Below are 23,408 nucleotides of genomic sequence, written 5' to 3' on the forward strand. Positions count from 1 at the left end.
CCTTATAGATGAAATAGACTGTTGGGGCAAGTGCTGATAGCCAGCAGTACCTATGAAGGCCAGAACGGCACACGAGGGAATGGGTGGCCAACACAACGCCCGACCGCCTTTGTCTCCCTAGTGGCGACGCTTTCACACCACACCAGGTACTCATTTGAGGCTGAGTCGACCTAGGGGAGGCCCAGGACCGGTTCACATAATCGCCACCGTGTTGGCCTTGAGAGGGAATCCAACTCGGGGACACCGGGTTCATAGCGCGGCGCGTTAGCCACTACACACACACAGACTCACACACACACAGACACACACACACAGACTCACACACACACAGACACACACACACAGACTCACACACACACAGACTCACACCACCTCACCGCTCCTCACCTTCGCCAGATGCTCTCCCCGCCTCTCTAACGGACAAACTGCCAGGAGGAAGCGCGTGGCTCGAGACGAGGGGGCGGCACTATGAGACCACGCCCACTGCGACGTAAACAGCCCTGAGCCCCTCCCCCCACCGGAGCTCCTCCCCCCCATGGCCACACCCCCTCGCCCCACCCCTTTACCCCCCTCACCCCGCCCCCTCTCCCCGCCCCTCCCCCCGCTGCTTCTTCCGCTGAGGCAGGGGCGAGTGGAGGCGGCGCTGTGCATTGTGGGTGGCGAGCGGCCGATTTGGATTCCCGCTCACGGCCACCGTCGGTGGCTCGCGAGCTTCTGAAGCGGCGGCTCGCTGGCTGGGCCACCTCTACGTCGACTCAGCCCGAAGAAGGCGAGAAGCTTGCACGGTGTGGACACAGCAGCAGTGGCGGTGGTGCGGGGGAGGGGGAGGCAGAGGAGGCGCCTGGCCCACAGCCGTCACGCGCTAGGCGCCTGCTGAGTTCACGGCCCTGCTGCTGATGATGAGGAGAGGCACTGCCAGATTGCGGCTGATGGGATGAGTTAAATTTAGTTTTTTTGTGTCTCTGGAGGGACGGATTTGTTGTCGTGGCAGAAATGGCCTCCACTTGAGGCCGCGATGTGGAGTATTTGGTCTCCCCTTCCACGCTGGGCGTAGCCACACTTTACCCCTCCACACGCGGGCCGTGAGCTCACTGGACTTGCAATGCAGAGGTGCAGGTTCGAGTCCATTTCACACTCAGCCACCCACTCACTCAGCCACCCACTCACTCAGCCACCCACTCACCCACCCACTCACTCAGCCATCCACTCACCCACCCACTCAGCCACTCACCCACCCACCCACAGAGGGATAAAGACCCTTCATGCAGTGGTTGTGTAGTATCTGCGTTAATATTTTTGTTGTTTGGTTATGGTGGTGGTTGTGATGGTTATGATGGTGGTTGTGGTGGTGGTTGTGATTATATTTGGTTGTAGTGGTGGTTGAGGTTACAGTTGTGTTGTAGGTGGTTATATTGATTGTTATGGTAATTGTGGCTCTGGTTGTGGTGCTTGTGGTGGTTTTGGTTGTGGTTATAATTGTGGTTGTGTAGGTTGTGGTTAAATGTGCGGTTGTGGTCTTTGTGGTTATATTTGTTATAATTGTGTAGGTGGTGGTTGTAATGGTCATAGTTGTGGTGTAGGTGGTTATGATGGTTGTTTTGGTAGTTGTATGTATTTTGAACTTCTATCGCACCTTACCCAGCCAACCGTGCTAATTGGAGGTGTGGTTTTAGTTGTGGTTATTTTATGGTTCTTTTGGTTATAGTTGTGGTGGTGATTGTGGTTGGTGCAGGTGCTGGGATGAAGGATGCGTTCTGGGTCCTCTGTCCATGCGGCTCCAACAGCGATGGCTCCAGCCTGCACTGCCGCCCCTGTGCCGCGTTGGTCACATGACCTTGCCTCCCAGCATACCTTGCAGTCGTCGTTGATTCTGGGCCATCTTTACCTCCTGCATCTCTAGAAGAGCTCTCGCTTCCTCCACGCACACTCCTCCTACCTCTGCTCTCTCTCCCCGTGTCTCCCTCCTCTCTCTCCCCGTGTCTCCATCCCCCTATTATTTCTTGGTGGTCAAGGTTTAGGGGTCAGGAGTTTACTGGCTGCACTCTAACCTTTGACCTTGGCTGTCACTCGAGTGGATTTGTCGCACAGCAGTCAACCCATAGCATCAGGATCTGTCCCGTGACCTCTTGTGCCTAGCCTGGAACAGCAGTCAACCCGTGGCACCCGGATCTGTCCTGTGACCTCCTGCACCTAGCCTGGTACAGCAGTCAACCCATGGCACCTGGGTCTGTCCCCTGTCCTGCATCTAGCATGGCACAGCAGTCAACCCATGGCACCTGGTTTGTTGTGATGACATTACCGCCACGTAGTGGCGAATGGCGGCCATTGTCGTTGTGAGTTGGTGGGCTTGTGTGTAAGTAATTGTGATGAGTGTGTGACTATCATGTCGTGTGTGTGAGTTGGATGGTAATGGTGTGTTTACGAGGGTGAGTGTGTGTGGGTCTGTGAGTTTCGTGGTGAGGATGTGAGTGATGGTATGTGGCAGTGTGAGTTTGATGGTGATTGTATCATGGTGAGTGCAAGCAATACTGTGAGTTTGACTTATTTACCCCCCCTCCCTTTACCTACTACCCACTCTTCCTTCCTCTCTCCCTCCACTCTCCCCCACCCCCTCTACCTCCCTCTCTTTCCCTGCCTCTCTATCCCTCTCCTTTCTCCCGTAACTACCTTGCCTGTAATACAGGAGGTCGTGGGTTCGATCCCTACCCTCACACCTGCTAGATATTTTGAGTTTGTGTGTCTCTCTCTCCCTGTGGTCGCGTTCAGAGTGTTTGGTTTCTATAAATGTCGACGTGATGATAAGCCACTTCGTTGACCGATAATTTTTGGCCTTTTCTCTTCTGAAGAAGAGCTGTGTAGCTCGGTGGGCCTCACCGGGTAAAATATAAATAGTTTAGTTTCCTCTCTTCCTCCTCCCTTCCTCCCTCTCCACACCCCCTACCCCCCAGCACAACAACACGAAGCAGGAAGAGGAAGGTTTGTCTCCCAAGCCGAGCGCTTCCGGGTCCACCTTCAAGATCCTCCCTCTGCCCCGGGTGGGGGGGGGGGGAAGATCCCCTCACACAGGGTTACGGTGCCCCGCCCACATACACACAGGGTTATGGTACCCCACCCACATACACACAGGGTTACGGTACCCCCTACTCACATGCCAGGCTATGTGCACCACACAGAGACCCAAAGACTCGCACATAGATCCATAGACTCACACAGACCCATAGACTCGCACAGAGACCCAAAACTCACACATAGATCCATAGACTTACATAGACTCATTGACTCACACAGAAACCAATTAGCTCAAACAAAGACCCGTTGAAACATAGACAATATACTTACACAAAGACCCATAGACTCACACAGACTAATCCACTTACTCACCCACTCGTGCACCCACCCACTCAACGACTCACAGGCTTACTCGCTCACCCAATCTCTCACCTACTCACTCAGGCACTAACTCAAGAACTCTCTCACCCATTTACCCACCCACTTGCTCACCCACTCGTGCATCTACTCACAGAATCACTCATAAACTCACCCACTCACACGCTCCGAAACTGATTCACAAAATCATTACCCACTCACTCATGCCCTTACTCGCCCACTTACCCATGCGTGCACAGATTCGCCGACTTACTTACTCGCTCACAGACTCCCTCTCTGATAGACTCGCTCATAGACTCACTCGCTCACAGACTCAATCGCTCACAGACTCACTCAAAAGCTCTCACCCACTAACTTATTCAGAAACTCACTCAACCACCGACCCACTTACTTAAAAACTACCTCGCTCATCCGCACCCACTCACTGACCTACTTACTCATCCACTCGCTCAGCCACTCACTGACCAACTCACTCACAGACTCGCTCACTCATCCACTCACTCCGAAACTCATTCATCCACCCACTGACTCACTCGCAACCATTAACTCGCCCACTCAATAATTTCACCCATTCATTCATTCATCCAATTGCTCATCCACTCACTCAACCACCCACTCACTCATTCAACAACCCACTCACCCACTCACTTGGAGACTCTCTCTCACCCACTCACTCACTTGCTCGCCCAGTCTATCAGTCACTCATTCATGAACTCACTCACCTACTCACCCACACAATCGATCAACAGCTCACATACTCAATCACGCACCCACCCACACACTCACTCACCCACTTACCTATCCACTCCTCCACTCATTCAAGCACCCATTCCCTTAATCACGAACTCAGAATATCAATCACCCACTCACCCTCCCAATAATTTCATCACTTACTCACTCACTCCATCAGTCACTCACCCACTCACTCATCCACTCAATCAATAACCTGCTTATTCACTTACTCACACACTCACAAACTCGCTCATGTACTTGCTCAATTAGTCACTCACTCACTCACTCACCCATATTTTCCCATTTATTCCTTCCGTCACTTCCTCATTCAGCAACTTCGCCAATGATTAACTTATTCATTCACGTATCCACTCACTTACCTGCTCACCCATCCACCCAATCACTCAGAAACTCACTCACCCACTCAATTAGCCACTCACTGACCCACTCACTAACTCACTCAGAAATGCACTCACCCACCCACTCATTTATCAAATCATCCACTCACTCACCTACTCACCCACTCACACACAAATGTACACACTCACTAACTCACTCCCTAACCTACTCACTCACCTACTCACTCATCCACTCGCTCAACCGCTCACTCACAGATGCACTCACTCACAGACTCTCTCATTCACCAATTCTCACTTGGTCACCCACTCATCTACTCAATAATTCACCCACCCACAAACGCACACACAAAAACACCCACAAACAGAAAGAACCACGGAACAATGATAAAGATCCCCCGTATAGCCATAACAGACCGTTGGGGCAAATGCTGTTAGCAAGCACCTATGAAAGCCAGCATGGAACACGAGGGGGTGGGTGGCCAGCACCACGCACGGCCATCTTCGTCTCCCTAGTGGTGAGGTGTGTGCACATCTCCACTAGGGAGACGAAGTTGGCTGTAGGTCAACACAGCCTCAAATGAGTGCCTGGTGGGGTGCACACACCTCACCAGACACTCATTTGAGGCTGTGTTGACCTACGGGATGCCTGGTTCAGATAATCGTCACCAGTGTTGACCATTAGAGGGAATCAAACCTGGGTCGCCAAGTTCGTAGCGCAACACACTAACCGCTATACTACACACTCACTCTCACAAGCTCACTCTCTCTCACAAACTCACTCTCTCTCACAAACTCACTCACTCCCACATGCTCACTCACACTCACAAACTCACTCACTCTCACAAGCTCACTCACACTCACCAACTCACTCTCTCTCACAAACTCACTCACTCTCACAAACTCACTCACTCTCACAAACTCACTCACTCTCACAAGCTCACTCACTCCCAAAAGCTCACTCACTGTCACAAACTCACTCACTGTCACAAACTCACTCACTCGCTCTCACAAACTCACTCACTCTCACAAGCTCACTTACTCTCACAAGCTCACTTACTCTCATAAGCTCACTCACTCTCACAAGCTCACTCTCTCTCACAAACTCGCTCACTCTCATAGTCTCCCTCACTCTCACAAGCTGACACACTCTCACAAACTCACTCCCACATGCTCACTCACACTCACAAGCTCACTCACTCTCACAAACTCACTCTCACAAACTCACTCACTCCCACATGCTCACTCACACTCACAAACTCCCTCACTCTCACAAGCTCACTCGCTCTCACAAACTCACTCGCTCTCACAAACTCACTCTCACAACCTCACTCACTCTCACAAACTCACTCACTCTCACAAGCTCACTCACATCCACAAGCTCACTCACTCTCACAAACTCACCCTCACACAAATTTACTCTGACTCACTCGCTTTCACACAAAGTCAAATACATTCCCCGTTTGAGATTCCCTTTTAGCCTGAAGAGACTGTTGGGGAATGTGCTGTTAGCGAGCACCTATGAAGACCGAATCAGCACACTCGGGAGTGGGTGGCTTTAGAGTTCAGTGTTACTCACTGGGGCTTCCATAGAGTTCGGTGTTAATCATTGGGTCTCCCATAAAGTTCAGTGTTAATCACTGGGTCTCCCATAGGGTTGAGTGTTACTCACTGGGTTTCCCATAGGGTTCAGTATTAATCACTGGGTCTCCCATAGGGTTGAGTGTTACTCACTGGGTCTCCCATAGGGTTCAGTGTTAATCACTGGGTCTCCCATAGGGTTCAGTATTAATCACTGGGTCTCCCATAGGTTTTGGTATTAATCACTGGGTCTCCCATAGGGTTCAGTGTTAATCACTGGGGCTCCCATAGGGTTCGTGGTGTTAATCACTAGGGCTCACATAGGGTTCAGTGTTAATCATTGGGTCTCCCATAGGGTTCGTGTTAATCATTGGGTCTCCCATAAAGTTCAGTGTTAATCACTGAGAGTTGCATAGAGTTCAGTGTTACTCATTGGGGCTCCAATAGGGATAAGTGTTAATCACTGGATCTCTTATAGGGTTCAGTGTTGCTCACTGGGTCACCCATAGGATTGAGTGTTAATCAATGGGTCTCCCATAGAGTTCAGTGTTACTCACTGGGGCTCCCATAGGATTCAGTGTTACTCACTGGGAATCCAATAGGGTTCGTGTGTTAATCACTGGGTATCTAAAATAATTCAGTGTTACTCACTGGGTCTCCCATAGGGTTGAGTGTTAATCACGGGGTCTCCAATAGGGTTCAATGTTAATCACTGGGTCTCCCATAGGGTTCAGTATTAATCACTGGGGCTCCCATAGGATTCAGTGTTAATCACTGGGGCTCCCATAGGATTCAGTGTTACTCACTTTGTCTCCCATAGGGTTTAGTGTTAATCACTGGGTCTCCCATAGGGTTCAGTATTAATCACTGGGTCTCCCATAGGGTTGAGTGTTAATCACTGGATCTCCCATAGGGTTCATTGTTAATCACTGGGGCTCCCATAGGGTTCAGTGTTAATCACTGGGGCTCACATAGGGTTCAGTGTTAATCATTGGGTCTCCCATAGGGTTCGTGTTAATCACAGACCCATAGATTCCTAAAACCCTAACCCTATAAACACCTAAGCCTCTATACCCCTAACCCTATAAACCTCTAATCCTCTAAACCCCTATACTCTGAAAACCATAACCCTCTAATCCCCTTCACCCTTCACACCCTAACTTTCTAAGCCCCTTAACCCTTAAACCCCTCACCCTCTAAACTCCTCACCATCTAAACCCCTATGCCTCTAAATCCAACCCCCTAACCCTTTGAACCCCTAACGTTCTAAACCCTTAAAAAACAAATTCTCTAAACCGCTAACGCTCTAAACCTCTTTACCTTTAAAACCCTAACCCTCTAAACCCCTCACCCTCTAACCCCTAACCCTCTGAACCCAAACCCCTAACTCTTTGAGCCCCTAACTTTCTAAACCCCTAACTTTCTAAACCCTTAAAAACCAAACCCTCTAAAACCCTGACCCTCTAAACCCATATCTTTCTAAAGCGTAAACTTCAGAACCCTTAACCTTGTGAACCTCGAAACCTTAACATTCTACAACCCTAAATCCCTAACCTAAGTCCCAACCCATCTAAACCCCAACCCTCTCAACATCTAACTAAGCCCAAACCCTCAACGCCTAACCCTCTAATCCCCTCACCATTTAAACCCCTATACCCCTACAACCCAAACCCTAAACACCCCCTAACCCTCAAACCCTTATACCACTAAACCCGTAACCCTCTAAACCCCCAACTCTCCAATCCCATAATAAACGCTTTTTTATGCGGTAAGATCGTGTAAATATAAATGTCTTAAAACCCGTCACCACCCGACACGGCCAATTAATAAAGTTTGTCACGTGAACAAAAGTGCCAATTAGTTTCTACTTGGGCACATCGGTGTGTTGGAGACTAACCCAAATAAACCTTTATTATGCATAACGCCTCAACCCCATAACTCCCCCTGCGCCGCCCCCCATGTCCCCCTCACCCCCCACACCCCCCTCGCCCCCTCGCCTTCCCCCGCAGCTACTTCCGCTGAGGCCGGGGCGAGTGGAGGCGGTGCTGTGGATTGTGGGTGGCGAGAGGCTGATTTGGAATCCCTCTCACGGTCACCGTCGGTGGCTCACGAGCTTCTGAAGTGGCGGCTCGCTGGCTGGGCCTCCTCTACATCGACTCAGCCAGAAGAAGGTGTGAACCAAGCGTGGTGTGGACACATCAGCAGTGGCGGTGGTGGGGGGGGGAGACAAAGGAGGGACCTGGCCCACAGGTGCCTCCTTTGTTTCACTCCCCCCGTGTCTCCCTCTTTCTCCCCGTGTCTCCCTCCTCTCTCTCCCTGTGTCTCCATCCTCTCTCTCCCCGTGTCTCCCTTCCTCCTCCATCTCCCCGTGTCTCCATCCTCTCTCTCCCCGTGTCTCCCTTCCTCCTCTCTCTCCCCATGTCTCCATGTCCCCTTCTCTCTAGGTGGTGCAGGTTCAGGAGTTTACTGGCTGTACTCCGACCTTTGGCCTTGGCTGTCGCCCAAGTGGGATTGTCACACAGCAGTCAACCCATAGCATCAGTATCTGTCCCATGACCTCCTCTTGCACCTAGCCTGGCACAGCAGTCAACCCATGGCACCTGGCTCTGTTCCGTGACCTCCTCCTGCACCTAGCCTGGCACAGCAATCATCCCATGGCACCTGGGTTGTTGGGATGACATCACCGTCATGTAGTGGCGAATTACGGCTGTTGTCATCGTGAGTTTGTAGGCTTGTGAGTAATGGTGCATGTGTGACTTTCATGACGTGTGTTAGAGTAGGATGGTAGGGGTGTGTTTTTGAGGGTGAGTGTGTGAGTGTGTGAGTATCATGGTGAGTGTGAGGGTATGTGAGTATCATGGTGAGTGTGTAGGTGTGTGAGTATCATGGTGAGTGACCTGGTCAAGGCCTATGATACCATCAGTAGGCCTGGGCTCTGGGTCGTTCTTCGTGCTTTTGGAGTACCTGACCCTCTGCTCACGATTATTAAGGACCTTCATGATGGTGAGCGGGCCCGGGTAAAACTACGTGGCTGGGAGTCAGAGCCATTCCCTGTACACCTTGGGGTGCGACAGGGATGTCCTCTGGCTCCCACATTATTTAACATCTATTTTGACCACGTAGTTCGTGAAGCCTTCAATAGCTGTACCGGGGGAATCTCCATATGGTACAGATATAATGGGAGGCTGATCGATGCCCGGGTGCGGTCAAGGGATGGCTCCCTATTGCTCAACTACGTTATGTATGCTGATGATTTGGTAATAGCTGCTCAGTCAGAGGAGGAGTTGGAGACGCTGCTGCTGAGACTGGAGCATGCCACTAAGAGGTGGGGCCTTACCATCAGCCCCACCAAAACTAAGTACCTGCCTGGGTATTTTGTACCATCGGACACTCCACCCCCACAACTCATGATCGGTGATGGGGCAGTTGTGGAGAGAGTGGAGAGTTTCCCATACCTGGGCAGTGTGCTTATGACTGGCTCCAGTTTAACAGCAGAGGTCTCACTCCGAATCAGTCGAGCGGCAATATCTTTTCATCGGTTGTGTAACGCTGTGTGGAAGCTACCTGGTCTGTCGCTCCGCACTAAGCTTCAGGTCTTCTCGGCCACGGTCATTCCCTCCCTTCTCTACGCTTGCGAAACGTGGACCCCCCTAATGGAACATCTTCGCCGGTTAGAAACATTTAGGCTGGCCTGCCTACGATCCATCCTGGGTTTAACCAGACTGGATTGTGTGAGGAGCTCACAAATCCTTGAAAGATCTGGGCAAGGTCCCCCATCGGTGAGCTCCTCCGGCGGGCAAGGCTGCGATGGCTGGGTCATGTAGCCCGCATGCCCAGCCACCGCATGCCGAAACAGCTTTTGTTCGGCCGGATTGAGGGGGCAAAGGGGGCGCGGCACGGGCTAGAGAAGAGATGGAGTGATGTGGTACAGGAGGACGTGGAGCTGAGTGGACTTGCCGATGACTGGTAGCAGCGGTGTCAAGATCGGCCTCTGTGGAGGAGGCTCGTGAAGGATGCTACTGGGCAGTTGGAGGTAGTCGCCCTCCAACAACAACGGAGGGCGGAGGAGCGACGCTCACAACAACGAGCGGAGCGCCGGGTGGCTAAAGCACAGCAGGTTGGCACAGTTGGGGGCACAGGTGGTGCATCAGCCAGTCATCTCAGTCAGTCGACCCGTGGCACCTGGGTCTGCCCCGTGATCTCCTGCCAGCGGGCGTTCGACACTTCACGTGGCCTCAGGGTGCACATAGCCTGGCACAAGCGTCGTGGTGACGTCACCGCCACTTAGTGGCGAATGGCGGTTGTTGTTGTGTGGGTGTGTAAGTATCATGGTGAGTGTGCGTGTGTGTTAGATGGCTGGCAATGTTGATGGGTGGTGATGATGATGCAAGCCTTTTGCTAGAGAATGGCACACTGAAACTAATATCACGTAGCTATTTCTGAGTACCCTTCAAGTGCTGTCTGGTCCACATCGTAAAGGGCAGGACTTTCCCACCTGTTCTTTATTTAAGAGCAACGTTGGTCACAACAATGTTGTTACTTCTTACAGCTGGAATTTATCCTAAGTACATGGAGAACCACATTGCAGCCATGTGATAGTTTGTGTTGTGCAGTGAATGATGACCGGGCTGAGACCATTAACTCGCTAGACTTGAGAATCTGCTTTGATCACAGGCTGCTGCCTGGATTCAAACCCAGGTACTCCGTTGTGCCAATTCAGTGCTTTGACCACTAGGTCCATGGGCCGCCTCTAAACACCCCCCACGTTAAAGACATAAGCAGCAACCTGTTTAGTGAGCAGCAGCATTCTTTGAATATTTTGCCAAAGCAATTGGGATTGTGGAGCAGTGGCACAGTCCTGCATTTGCTTTCTCTTTAATCCACCAAACGCAACTTGCCGCTTGATTGTTGCGCACCCATTTTCACTGGTTGGTGCACAGAGGCAGGTGGATTTAAGATACTCAATCATTTGTTTCAACTGCTGTGGCAGATGGTGGAGCAGAGGGGCAGTGGGCAGAGGGCCAATGGAGTGGTGGGGTAGTGTAGCTGTGGGGCAGAGAATGGGATTATTTGTGGGGAAGAAGGCGAATCACCTGAATGTTTTCCCACCACCGCTTGTATGTACTCTGAAGAAGAACCATTTCGTAAAACGTCTCTTATTATCTATTTGTCCTTGTACCGCCACAAACATAGCCGGGACAGCGCACACACGAGCCAAGGCACATTTAACCAACCCAGGCAGCACTCGCAAGCAATGCAACGTTACGTTGTGTCCTCATGGGTTGATTTCACAAAGTTTATAGTAACACCAACAACAAATATATTGATCCTAATTCTTAACAGGGTGGCCTTGAGACTTGGCACGTGCAGGTTTTGTTCATTGTCTGCACCAGACCCCTCCAGCTCTCTCACACTGGGTCAGCTGCCCCTTCCACGTCCTGGAAACCATGGCAAGGTCATCCCATGAGGACTGCCTGGATGAAAACCAGCATGGAAGGGGCCCAGTGTGGGGCCGGCTATGCTTATGGAATAGTCCTGTGTGTATGTGTGATGTGAGGTGTCCTGGTAGCAGTCATTCTCCCCTGTAGTCCTGGCATCTTCTGCTCATCTTCATTCCCCAGCTGTGGTCACAGTGGCACAGTCTCTCTGGGGAACCGTGCGGTGTGTGTGTGGCGTGTGTCACGGGGTGGGTGGGTCGTATGGTGATAGCGGTCATTGTTGACACCGATCCACTACCACCGCCACCACGCCTACTGGGCGGTGGACCTGCCACCACAAAGCAGCACATGGCGGAGGAGTGAGGTGAACGCTGTCGTCACGCGAGCGAGGCCCCCTCGCTTCCTCTTGTTTTCGTGCATCTCCACCTGCACCTCCTCCATCTTCTCCTCCTCTGTCTCATCCTCCTCCATCCCCTCTTCTTCATCCTCCACCACCGTCTTCTCCTCTACCTCCTCATCCTCTTCCTGCGCCACCTCTGTCTTCTCCACCTTCTGCTCCTCCACTAGCACCATCTCTTCCTCCTTCATCTTTTCCTCACCCTCCAGCACCACCATCTCCTCCACCCTCTTCTCTTCCTCCACCACCACCACCACCATTGTTTCCGCTTTGTCCGTCGTCTCCATCTCCTCCACCACGACCATCTGTTCATCCTTTGTTGTCTCCTTGCCTTCCGTCTCCGTATTGTCTTTATCCTCTCCCTCCGTGTTCTCCTCCATTGTCACCATCACAATCTCGTCCTCCTTTGCCTTCTCTTCCTCCGATTTCTCCTCCTCCGTCTCTCCCTCATCCTCCATCATCTCCTCCACCTCTTCTTTCGACTCCTCCACAACCTCTGACTTCAATTCAAATGCCTGGACGAGTGAGGAGGAGGGCTGCGCTGGCTTAGATCAGTGAAGAGACAAACACGACACCGTTTCACCTTCCTGCTACGGCAGACATCGCCATCTCCCCATCCGTGGGTGGAATGTGTGGTGGATTCATTCGAGCTTAATATAAACAGCAGTAACGACATGGCCAGTGAGTGTGCTTAGTATTGGTGCTGTCATTCTCATGGGGCAAGGCTATCCTTGAGATAGGTGCAGCTGTGTCTCACACAGACTGTTGTAGTTTCACAGTAGTGGGTGGCGTTGCTGTGTAAATTTAGCTGATTCATTTTTAGTGATATTTTATGTGTCATTCTCCCCTTGGACATAGTGGCCTAAGCATTTAAAATTACATCGGTGGAGATCCTGAACATCCGCTGTGACGGAATGGGTGTGTATCTTTGTGGTTAATGCAGCGGCAGTAATAACCAGGGCGGGAAGCAAGATCTGAACTGTAAGCGGTGAGCGATGAGTGTGCGACCCTTTGGCTGCTTCAACCCATCCAAAGATTTCGATAAAATATCCGACAGTGATTTGAGGTCGACAAAGCCGCCTCCCTTGACGTCAAAGGCATCTCAGAGTGCATTGAGCGCGATGAGCCACTCACATTTCGCATCTCAACGCATTTGAAATTGGACACCCCTCCCAGTGGTAGCTGTCTTTGTGCATTCCAAGGCAACTTGGCAGCTGGCCTGGAAACAGTCGTAAGAAGTCTGCCAAAATATCACGGTGTCTACATAAGGGAGAACCCATGGGTACCCCCATGGGTTCTCCCTTATCACCAGTGATAGCCAATGTTTTCATGGAGAAATTTGAATCAGACGCCATCCAGACTTCCACCCTCAGACCTTCTCTGTGGAAGAGATATGTAGACGACACTTTCGTCATTTGGCCACATGGCCTCCCAGCTTTGAACCTCTTCCTACACCACATCAATTCCAGACGTCCCGCCATCAAATTCACCATGGAAGTGGAGAAAGATGGCAAGTTGCCGTTCTTGGATGTTCTGTTTGAGAGGAGACCTGATTGCTCATTGGGACATTCTGTCCACAGGAAACCCACCCACACAGATTCCTACTTGAAACCTGATTCCCACCACCACCCGACTCAAAAGAATTATCTCATCAAAACGTTATACCACAGGGCTCATTGTATTTCGGACCAACACCACCTGGCCAGTGAATTTAAACACGTACATCTGGCCCTCAAGAGAAACGGATACTCTGACCATACCATCTGCCAAGCTGTTTCTCCCTCCATACAGAAACAACCACTTGATACTCCGGTCAAAACCATCACACTACCATATATAGCAGGCATTACTAAAAAGATCTCCAAAATTCTAAACAAACACAAGATCCTGGTCCGGTTCAATACAGTACACAAAATCCGTGACCTGATCCCATCCGTGAAGGATGTCATTCTTGATTTACAGTACTCCGGGGTTTACAAATTGAGCTGCACTTGTGGTGATTGCTATATCGGGGAGACGGAACAACATGTCTCTGACCGAATTCGCGAGCACAAATCAGATTTGAAACACGGCAGAACGAATTCTGCTACGGCAGAACGAATTCTGCCGTAGCTGATAATTGTTTCAACGCTGTGGGTGATCACGATATAATTTTCTCCGATACCAAGGTCCTTTGCAAACCGACAGGTTATCATCAGAGATTTGTTCACGAGGCAATTCAGATTTACAAACACAGACACAATTTCAACCGAGAAGATGGTTTCAAATTAAGCAACAATTGGAAAGACCAAACATTAAACTAATTTCAATGGTACAGTATATTTATTTCAAATAGTGGCACTCCAAACTTCCAAGGTCGTGATTTTTGTTTTATTTTTTACCTACGTGACGTTACCTAATAGAACCAATGAGTATGGAGCCTTGCAGGCACGAAAGCTTCAAATCTAAATTTCAATGGTACAGTATATTTATTCTAGTAGTGGTATTCCAAACTCCCAGGGTGGTGTATTATCATCTTGTGCTAATTCCAAGCTTTGTCAGTGGTGCGTTTGATGCTAATTTTCTTTGTCAGGGCGTTTGCTGTTTGCCCCCTCACAGCTTAAAGGGAGGCGACCAGCGCTTGGCTTTCTTCACTCCAACGCTGTCCGCTGGACAGGTTGGTCCCTTCACCTGATGAAGGCCGTGATTTTTGTTGTTTTAATTTTTTACCTACGTGACTTTACCGAATAGAACCAAAGAGAATTGAGCAGCGCGCTAACCACTACACTACCACTAAGCTACCACTACACTACCACTACACTACCACTAAGCTACCACTACACTACCACTACACTACCACTACACTACCACTACCCTACCAGTACACTACACTACGCATGTCCATACGCACAACAGTGTAATAGGATAACAGCGTTTTGTGATTATTTTCACAGGTTAAACATAAGAACACTGAAGGACTTCATGACGATGACAAAAATGCACACCATTCTAATGCATTCTGCATTCAATTACTACTGATATTGAGAAATTTGGCCTCTTGTTCAGCTTGGCCTCAGGTTCAGTAAATAATATTGTTTATGTGCGTCAAGTCTTTTTCAAGTCCATACTTCCATTTATTTGCCTTTTGCCGCAACGTACTGGGTCAGATTATCCTGCGCATTTGTAAAATATCTCTCATAATCCCCCCTGGGGATGCAAATCTTCGGTTCTAGACGTCGCCTTTCATGAACGTTGCATTCACTTGTTGATTTCGTAAATTTACAATCCGCATATTAATCAGCGCTCCTAAGCTAATGTGGTCATTATACTTATGCCTATGTGTGCTGTATTGTTTTAGGAATGGCCCATTTTTGTTTTTCATTTTGTAGTGGTGTTTTGTGTTGAGTTCCGTCTCTTGAGTGTTTAAGTTTATTCTAGACTTCGTCACGTTAAGGTGGTGCTTTGTAGTCCTTTGTAGTCCTATTGACGAATATCTTAAATCGAAAAGGACGTCAATTGGAAATGATTAATCGACGTTAACGTGTTTGATTTGAGAATATTTTATAACTGTTGAATTCCTGAAAGTGAAATAATTTTCCTAGTTCCTTAACTGTTTGACCAAGCTAATTAATACAGATTTTGATGCGAGTTTTAACATTAAAATTCTTGCAGATGAATTAAGACCTGATTTGTTTTTAAAGATGACTGATCGTACATTATTGATACCATATTCTTCCTTAAAAAAAAACACGGACGAGTAGACATGCACACGAGTGTGTATCCAAACACGACTATATATATACAGCGGTGGGCATTCACTTACGAGTGTGCATATACAGGGGTGTACATACATACAGAGATACAATGCAGTGTACATGCACAGCAGTGTATGTACACAAGGATTGCGTTCCACTGCGAACACGACCGATTGTACCTACATATGCACACAAACGTGTACATACACAGACGAGTGCTCGTCTTGTGGTGTTTCCTATATTATGGTTTGTTATACATACACGCAGAAGTACATATATACACACGTGAGTGTACATACACAGCAGTGTACACACGCGCGAGTGTGCATGCACAGCAATATTATCGTTAATATTTTTTTGCAGATGAATACAAATCAGATTTTTTTAAGTTTTCTGATCGTTCGTTAACTGTACAATGCTTACAACAAACACCTGTACACACACACACACGAGTCAAAGTCAAGTGTACATACACAGCAGTGTAAATACACTCTTACAAGCCATACCATTTCGATGATCATTAAAAGTGTATTACAGCAATTGTAAAAAAATTCGTGGACAAATCACCTTGGTTGTTCTGACAAACAATTATCAACACGAGTGTCCATAAATATATTTATAAAACAAGGTCAGCACGGTATAAACTTGCACCTCAAATTCCAAATCACAATTTGAATACTGCATGTTCCTGGTAACGCCTTTGAATTGGCAGCAGTTTGCAGCACATTGCAGGGTGAATATTAGCAAATTAACGCGAATAATGCGGTGAGATGAACATACGTATTCAGGCTTAAGCTCAATGGCCAGATTAGCGAAGCTCTGTTGCTAGATATGCATATTGTAAATTAAAAAAATAACAATGGAATGTAAAGTTCATGAAATGCAAAGTCGAGAACTCCATCTTTCATCATTGCAACATCATTCCAAACGACCCCACCATTGTGTGCTGGTGTCATTGTCTCAATTCTAATAATACCTGTGACTTACGGCTTTCTACACCTTACGCCACGCTCCCACACCCCCTTCATTCGTTTTTTGTTTCTCAGAAGGAGGCACTCCCTGTTGTTTGTCATTCCCCTGCCACGAGTAAAGTTTTGCAAAAACAACCCTCTTCCTTTATTGACGGTGCCGGACGGTAACGCTGTGGTGGATGTGAGCAATTTCCCCCACCACAGTGGCCCACGAGGCCTCTGGACGGGTGCAAGGGGCTGGTAAACCCCTCAATATTGAATGTAATTACCATGAAAACACGTCCAACATATTAAACGTGCTAAATATTGAATACATACACTGGTGTATACACACACACCGAATGTCGTATGTTACAGACTAAAAGGTGACGATTGTTTTTTTTGGCGTTACGTTATTATAAACCATGCTTACAAGCTAAACCATGCAGATGATTATTCAAAGTTTATGACAGAAATTGGAAGCATAACCACCCTCGTTTTCTCGAAGCACCCTGCTCAACAAGAGTGTCCTTAAATATATTTATAAAACACGGTCAGCACAGCATAAACTTGCACTTCTTAGTCCAAATTGAACTCGACATCATTTTGATCCTTCAGACTGTATGTCGCTATTAAATCCTCTAAATCTGCAGAAGTTTACAGAACATTGCGGGCGTGAATATTAGCAAATTAACACGAAGTACAGAATTATTCAGTGAGATGTGCATACTTATTATATTTGAAGGACAATGGCCAGATTAACGAAGCTATGTTGCTAGGAATGCGGATTGTAAATGTAAAAATTTACAATTGAATGCCAAGGCCATGATAGGCCACGTTGAGAACAAAGAATTTGGATGCTAGAGGGGAGTTATAAGGGGCTTAACATTACACATCAAGATCATTTGGAGAGGAATTTTCCTGAGGATAGACGCTCGACTCCTCGCCCTGCAGACTACCCTTCTCCTGCGAGACCCAGCGTGTTGAGCACGATTGCGTGGCGACTTGTTGGCGACTTTGCTTCGGGAGAGGTCGTGTCGATCTCATCAGGGATATCGATACGCCGTGCATCAACAGGTAAGTTTCTTTGTTAGTGGATAATCTGGTAATCGCGTGTAGTTCGACTTACGAGACGTTACTCTGTCTCGGTTAGACGTTATTTAGAATTTGCTTAGAGTTTGCCTTTAATTATCAACAATGGAAAAGATAAACTCTCCACAGTGCCACGCACACGCGTAAGCAGCCGTTCAATTGCTGTGTGTGGGAAGGCATTTGCACATAAACCACATCTTCACCAGAAAACTCACACGGGCGAGAAACCGTAGAATTGTTCTCCTTTGGAGAGGACGTTTTCACGGTCATCACCCCGAAACAAGCATGAGAAGATCCGCAATGATAGCGAAGTGAAATCAAAAGGTGAAATACAAAGTGCTGCAATGAGTCCTGGAACAAAATCATCTTTCGACCCTATACAGGTGGATCCGGAGAGATGCGTGGATGTAGTGGATGTAATGAGCCCTGACGACAATTCCTCTTTCGACCCCATGCAGGTTGATACTGAGAAATGGCTGCTGGAGTGGCTGGATAATCAAAGTATTGAGTACTTCTGTTAAAGTCCTGGAATGTGCATGTTAGATCAATTAATAAGGCCGTCTTGTTTTATGATTTGTCCATTCCTGTTATTCATTTTGTGGTGGTGTTTGTGTTGAATTCCGTCTTGTGAGTGTTGAAGTTTATTCTAGACTTCGTCATGTTAAGGTGGTGCTTTGTAGTCCTATCGGATTACTTGTTGATGTGGTGTGATACGCAGTGGTTGTGAGGTGGTTCAATTCCTGATTTTACTCTCGCGGTTAAGTGGTCTTGTTGAGCAAAAGTTGGAGAAAGTCTGTGGTTACAACTTTGCTCAATATTTTAAACATGTTCTTTAATTTTCATCATTGTGTAATGAATTAAATCACTTCAAATAATAGGCTTCAGAGTGTGCGTGGATTGTACGTTCGTTGTTCCTGTGTTTGATGGCTTGGACTTCTAGACGAATGGCTTCAGTCGAAAAGGATGTCAATTGGGGAAATCGACGTTTACGTCTTTGATTTTGAGATTATGTTTTAACTGTTGAATTCCTATTGGGAAATAATTTGCCTAGTTCCTTTCCTGTTTGAGCATGCGTATTAATAAAGATTTCGATACGAGTATTAACGTGAATTTTCTTGCATATTAATCAAGACCTTAATTTTTTTTAACGATGACTAATCGTACGTTATTGCTACCATATCCTTCCTTAAAAAAACACGGACGAGTAGACATACACACACGAGAGTGCATCCAAACACGACTATCTATAAAGCGGTGTGCATTCACACACGAGTGTGCATGTGTTTCTACGAGTTCTAACGTTAATATACTTGCAGAACAATAAAGACCTGCTATGTTAAAGATGACTGATCGTCCCTTATTGCTACAATGTTCATAGCGAACACGTGTGGAGGCGAGTTTCAGGTGAAGCATCTCCATCACACAAGTTTACCCTTACCTGGTAGCATCGTGGCAGTCCGCTGGTCACACTCATCTACGTCACACCACGTCACACTCCTTACGTCACACGAGCTGTAGGGGCGGGGCTCTGTCCGCTCAGTGGCGCTGTTTTCATTAATTTAGCACCACGAGCGGGGAGTCTCATCCCTGTAGTTCCCTGTCGTGGTGGCGCATTCATTACCACGTTGCCCCTCAATTCTTTGTAGGACACAATATAAAAATAATTTGTTTGTTCCAATTCACAATCATACACGAGTACACATATACACTCCCATGTACACCCATACACGAGTGGACATACACAGCGCTGTAAAAACATACACGAATGTACATACACACCGCTTCATACATACACACGGGTGCACATGCATACAAGAGTGCGCATACACACACGAGTGTACATACACTGCAGTGTACGTACACAGGGATTGCGTTCTACTACACGAACAAATGTGCGAACAAATGATTGTACATACCTATACACACATTCACGCATGTACATATCCACATAAACGAGTGTAAATAAACACACGAGTGGACATACACAGCAATACAGATTCATGTACATACAAACAGTAGTAGACTAGGATAGCAAGGTTTTGTGATTATTTTCAAAGGTTAAACTGACGATATGAATCTTAGATGCCCCACAACACTGAAGTACATTATGATATTGAAAAAAACGCGTGCCATTCTAATTCATTCTCTGTTTCCACTACAAACGTTTGGAATTATTAACAATATCAAGAATATTGACTTCATGTTTAATGAGTAGTGAAGTTATTCGTTTAGTTGATTTGCATGAAGTCTTTTTCAAGTTCATACTTCAATTTTTTGCCTTTGCTTCGGCACATTGGTTCGGATTATTCTTCCCATTTATGAAGTAGCGCTCCTTATATCCAGCAACATACCTACGCTCATGTGGCCATTGTGCTAAGCCTAAATAGTAATGTGCATTTCACTGCATCATTTTTCGCTTTAGTTTGAATACGAATGAGCATCTCCTTGCATAATCATGTGCATGTTGTTAGTTTGCAAATTTATTTTGGCCAGTAAACTTCTATCAATTCATCGGCCCAAACTGTGAAATACCGTCTAAAATATTACAATGTTTATCGAGATACACTTAAACTAAGAGGTGCATGCTTCATAGCGTGTTGACGTGGTTTTATGAATATATGTAAGGACTCTTGTTGATCACTGTGTGTCTAGACAACGAAGGTGAATTGTTATATTCGATCATTTTAAATGATTATAATTGCTGTGCTTACCCATTTGGATTGTATAGTTTGTAAGTGTTGTAGATTATTATAACCATTGTCAGCCTATAGCAGAAAGTCTCGTGTGTACTTACACTGTGGTCTATGTACAGTGCTGTGTGTACGTATGTGTGTATATATTGTCTACGCGTTTTCACGGTAAGTGCATTGAATGTTGAGGGGTTAAAAGCCCCTCGCAACAGTCCGGAGACCTCGTGGGCCGCTGTGATGGCTATCAGCCTTCCCTCTAGGCGATTCCTCACATTTACAACAGCTTTACCGTCTGCCACCGCCGATGAAGTATGGGGTTGTTTTTACAGAACTTTACTCGTGGCAGGGGAATGCCAAACAACAGGGAGAGTGGCAGTGGCTCTTCTTCTGAACAAAGCAATATAGGGGGCATGGGACCGTGGCGGTGAGCTGTAGGAAGCTGTATGCCCCAAGCGTCGAGTGGTGGTTGTTCCTGCCTGCACTGAAGGTGAACATCGGTGAGCTGTAGGAAGCTGTATGCCCCAAGCGTGGAATGGTGGTTGTTCATGCCTGCACTGAAGGTGAACATCGGTGTTGGGATGCAGGCAAGGCCGATAAGTCAAGTGCCTTTCGTAATTACCTGTATTAGAATCACACTGTGCTCGAATGAATACATTTTGTATGTATATATGCAAACTGCATGCTGTGGGATTTGAATTGCATTATCACTAGCATCACATTGTGGTCGTATTAAAATCACACTATCCACTGCTGGATCTGCCCTCTCAACGGATTCATATATACACAGTATGATTATTTGACGTTTACGTATTGTTTTTTTAACTGTTTAATTCATGAAAGCTTCCAGCTGTAAGTAGCAGCTCGGCAGGACTGTGGGGTTAGAGCGGGGATGTAAATGCGGCGCTTTTGGTACGTGCCTACTTTTGCAGGCTCACTTTATCGCCGCTACTGTTACATTTTTAATCAGCCAAAACTTGAGGCATTTCAAGAGGGTTGGTTTGTTTTGAATATTTTAGATCACCCACCCTGCGTTTCTCTGAGACCACCCGATACGCTCGCAATACACCGCAGAGTGACTCATCCCGACATTGATGTCTGGATCAAATCGCCAAAAAGCAAACTCTCACTAACGTCTAACCGAGACACAGTAGCGTCCCGTAAATCGGACTACACGCGATTTCAAGTTCATCCACTAACAAAGTCAAGTACGTGTTGATGCATGGCGTATCGATGTCCCTGTAACCCGTCTGAAGAGATCGCCACTAACTTTCCCGAAGCAAAGTCGCCAACCAGACGCCACGCAATTGTGCGCGCCAGGCTGGGTCTCGCAGGAGAAGAGTAATCTACAGAGCGAGGAGTCGAGCGTCTATCCTCAGTAAAATTACTCTCCAAATGGTCTTGAGGTCTCATTTTAGGCCCCTTATAACTCCCCTGTAGCATCCAAATCCTTTGTTCTCGACTTGGCCTATCATGGACTTTGCATTCAATTGTTAATTTTAACATTTACAATCCGCATATGAATCAACATAGCTTAGCTAATCTGGACATTGTAATTACACCTTAATATGTATGTACATCTCACTGCATCGTTGTATGCTTCTGTTTGAATACAGATGTACATCTCCATGCATAATTCCGTGCTTCCTGTTAATTTGCAAATATTCACCCGGTTATGTCCATTAAACTGCTGAAAGTTTAGAGGATATAACAGCGACATACAGTCTAAAGTATCAAAATGGTGATGTCCAGTTTGATTTGGACTAAGATTTGCAAATTTATATTGCACTGACTTTGTTTTATGAACGCATTTAAGGACACTCGTGTTGAGCGGAATGTTTCTAGAAAACGAGGTTGTTATGTTATAATTTCAGTCACACACTTTGAATAATCATCTGTATGCTTTAGCTTGTAAGCGTGGTCTAATATAACGTACCGCAACAAAATCAATCATCACCTTTTCGTCTTCAGTGCGTATGTATACTCTTGTGTATGTGTTCAATATTTTGCACGTTTTATATTTTGGACGTGTTTTTGTAACGGTAATTGTGTAGTGCCGTAGATGGGCCACACTTACCGGCAGTGGCCCATCTGCAGGCGGGGTCGGGGACCACGTGGCTCCCTCCGCGCAAAACTAGTTTAGCACCAATGGATTTGACTAAAACCAATCATGCACAAGACCAGTTGAAAACTATCCTGACATTTTTACAAATTAATACACACCTTGAGGAGGGGAATTCCTTAATCGGCATGCTCGAAGTGGTCGAGTGACACGGACGTATGTTCTCCTGTACGTGCATTACACGTAGTTATGTTCTCCTGTAAACGAGGGCTACTCCGAGGAAAATGTGCACAGCGCACGCTGCGCTCCCACGGTTTCGTCTTTATGATGAGTCGCGCTTTCCATGTCACAGCGATCTGCAGGTTCTGCGCTTGTTTAGCTTGAGGCTGTAGTCATCGCCGCGATGCCGCCAGGGAGTCTGCTGAGTGAGCTCCTGCGATCCGTTATCAATCGAAGGCTCGCGTCGACGAGCCGCGTGCCGCCAGGCTCGTTCGGAACAGGACTGTGGCTGGGAGGGCTCGACGGGTTGTTTACAAGTTCTTGGGAGACGCCGCCGTGTTTACACAACCAATGGGGGAGCAACGTCGGCTCGGAATGAACTCGGCAAAATTATATCACTTGAGAGAGAAGGCTGCTGATTTGTGCGTGTCGTTGTCTCGTTACCAGCTTTTGGTGAACACTTGGGTGTCACGTGGTGCATTTTATCATTCTCGTGACAGACTGCAAAGGCTGAAGGTGAATTTCCTCACATCCGACATGACACAATTTACGCACAGATACACGTAAACTTTACCCCCTGTACTTTCCAATATTCCTATAACTGTGCTTGATTCAAGACACTTATTACCTCTTTATCGATGACACATTTAATGGTCATGTTTTTTGCTGGCTGTTTTGTGTGTTTGGGTCTTTGGGACTGTCCGTGATGAACAAAAATAAAATTAGTTCCTTGAGTGTAATCCCCTCCATATACGTAGGCTTTGTTCGGGCAC

General features: G+C 47.4%; 1 long non-coding RNA gene across 1 annotated transcript; it reads left to right on the top strand.

The window, feature by feature from the left end:
- The first annotated feature begins 632 nt into the window (after positions 1–632).
- LOC142923095 (uncharacterized) lies at positions 633–18,765 on the top strand. Its single transcript, XR_012940518.1, has 5 exons — positions 633–785; positions 2,949–3,035; positions 8,066–8,227; positions 14,464–14,547; positions 14,825–18,765. It is a non-coding gene; the product is annotated as an uncharacterized LOC142923095 (long non-coding RNA).
- Positions 18,766–23,408: the final 4,643 nt, after the last annotated feature.

The sequence above is a fragment of the Petromyzon marinus genome, unplaced genomic scaffold (genome assembly GCF_048934315.1).
Source record: "Petromyzon marinus isolate PM22_M1 ecotype Great Lakes invasive population unplaced genomic scaffold, UKy_Petmar_22M1.pri1.0 PM_Scaffold_28, whole genome shotgun sequence".
Classification (NCBI taxonomy): domain Eukaryota; kingdom Metazoa; phylum Chordata; class Hyperoartia; order Petromyzontiformes; family Petromyzontidae; genus Petromyzon; species Petromyzon marinus.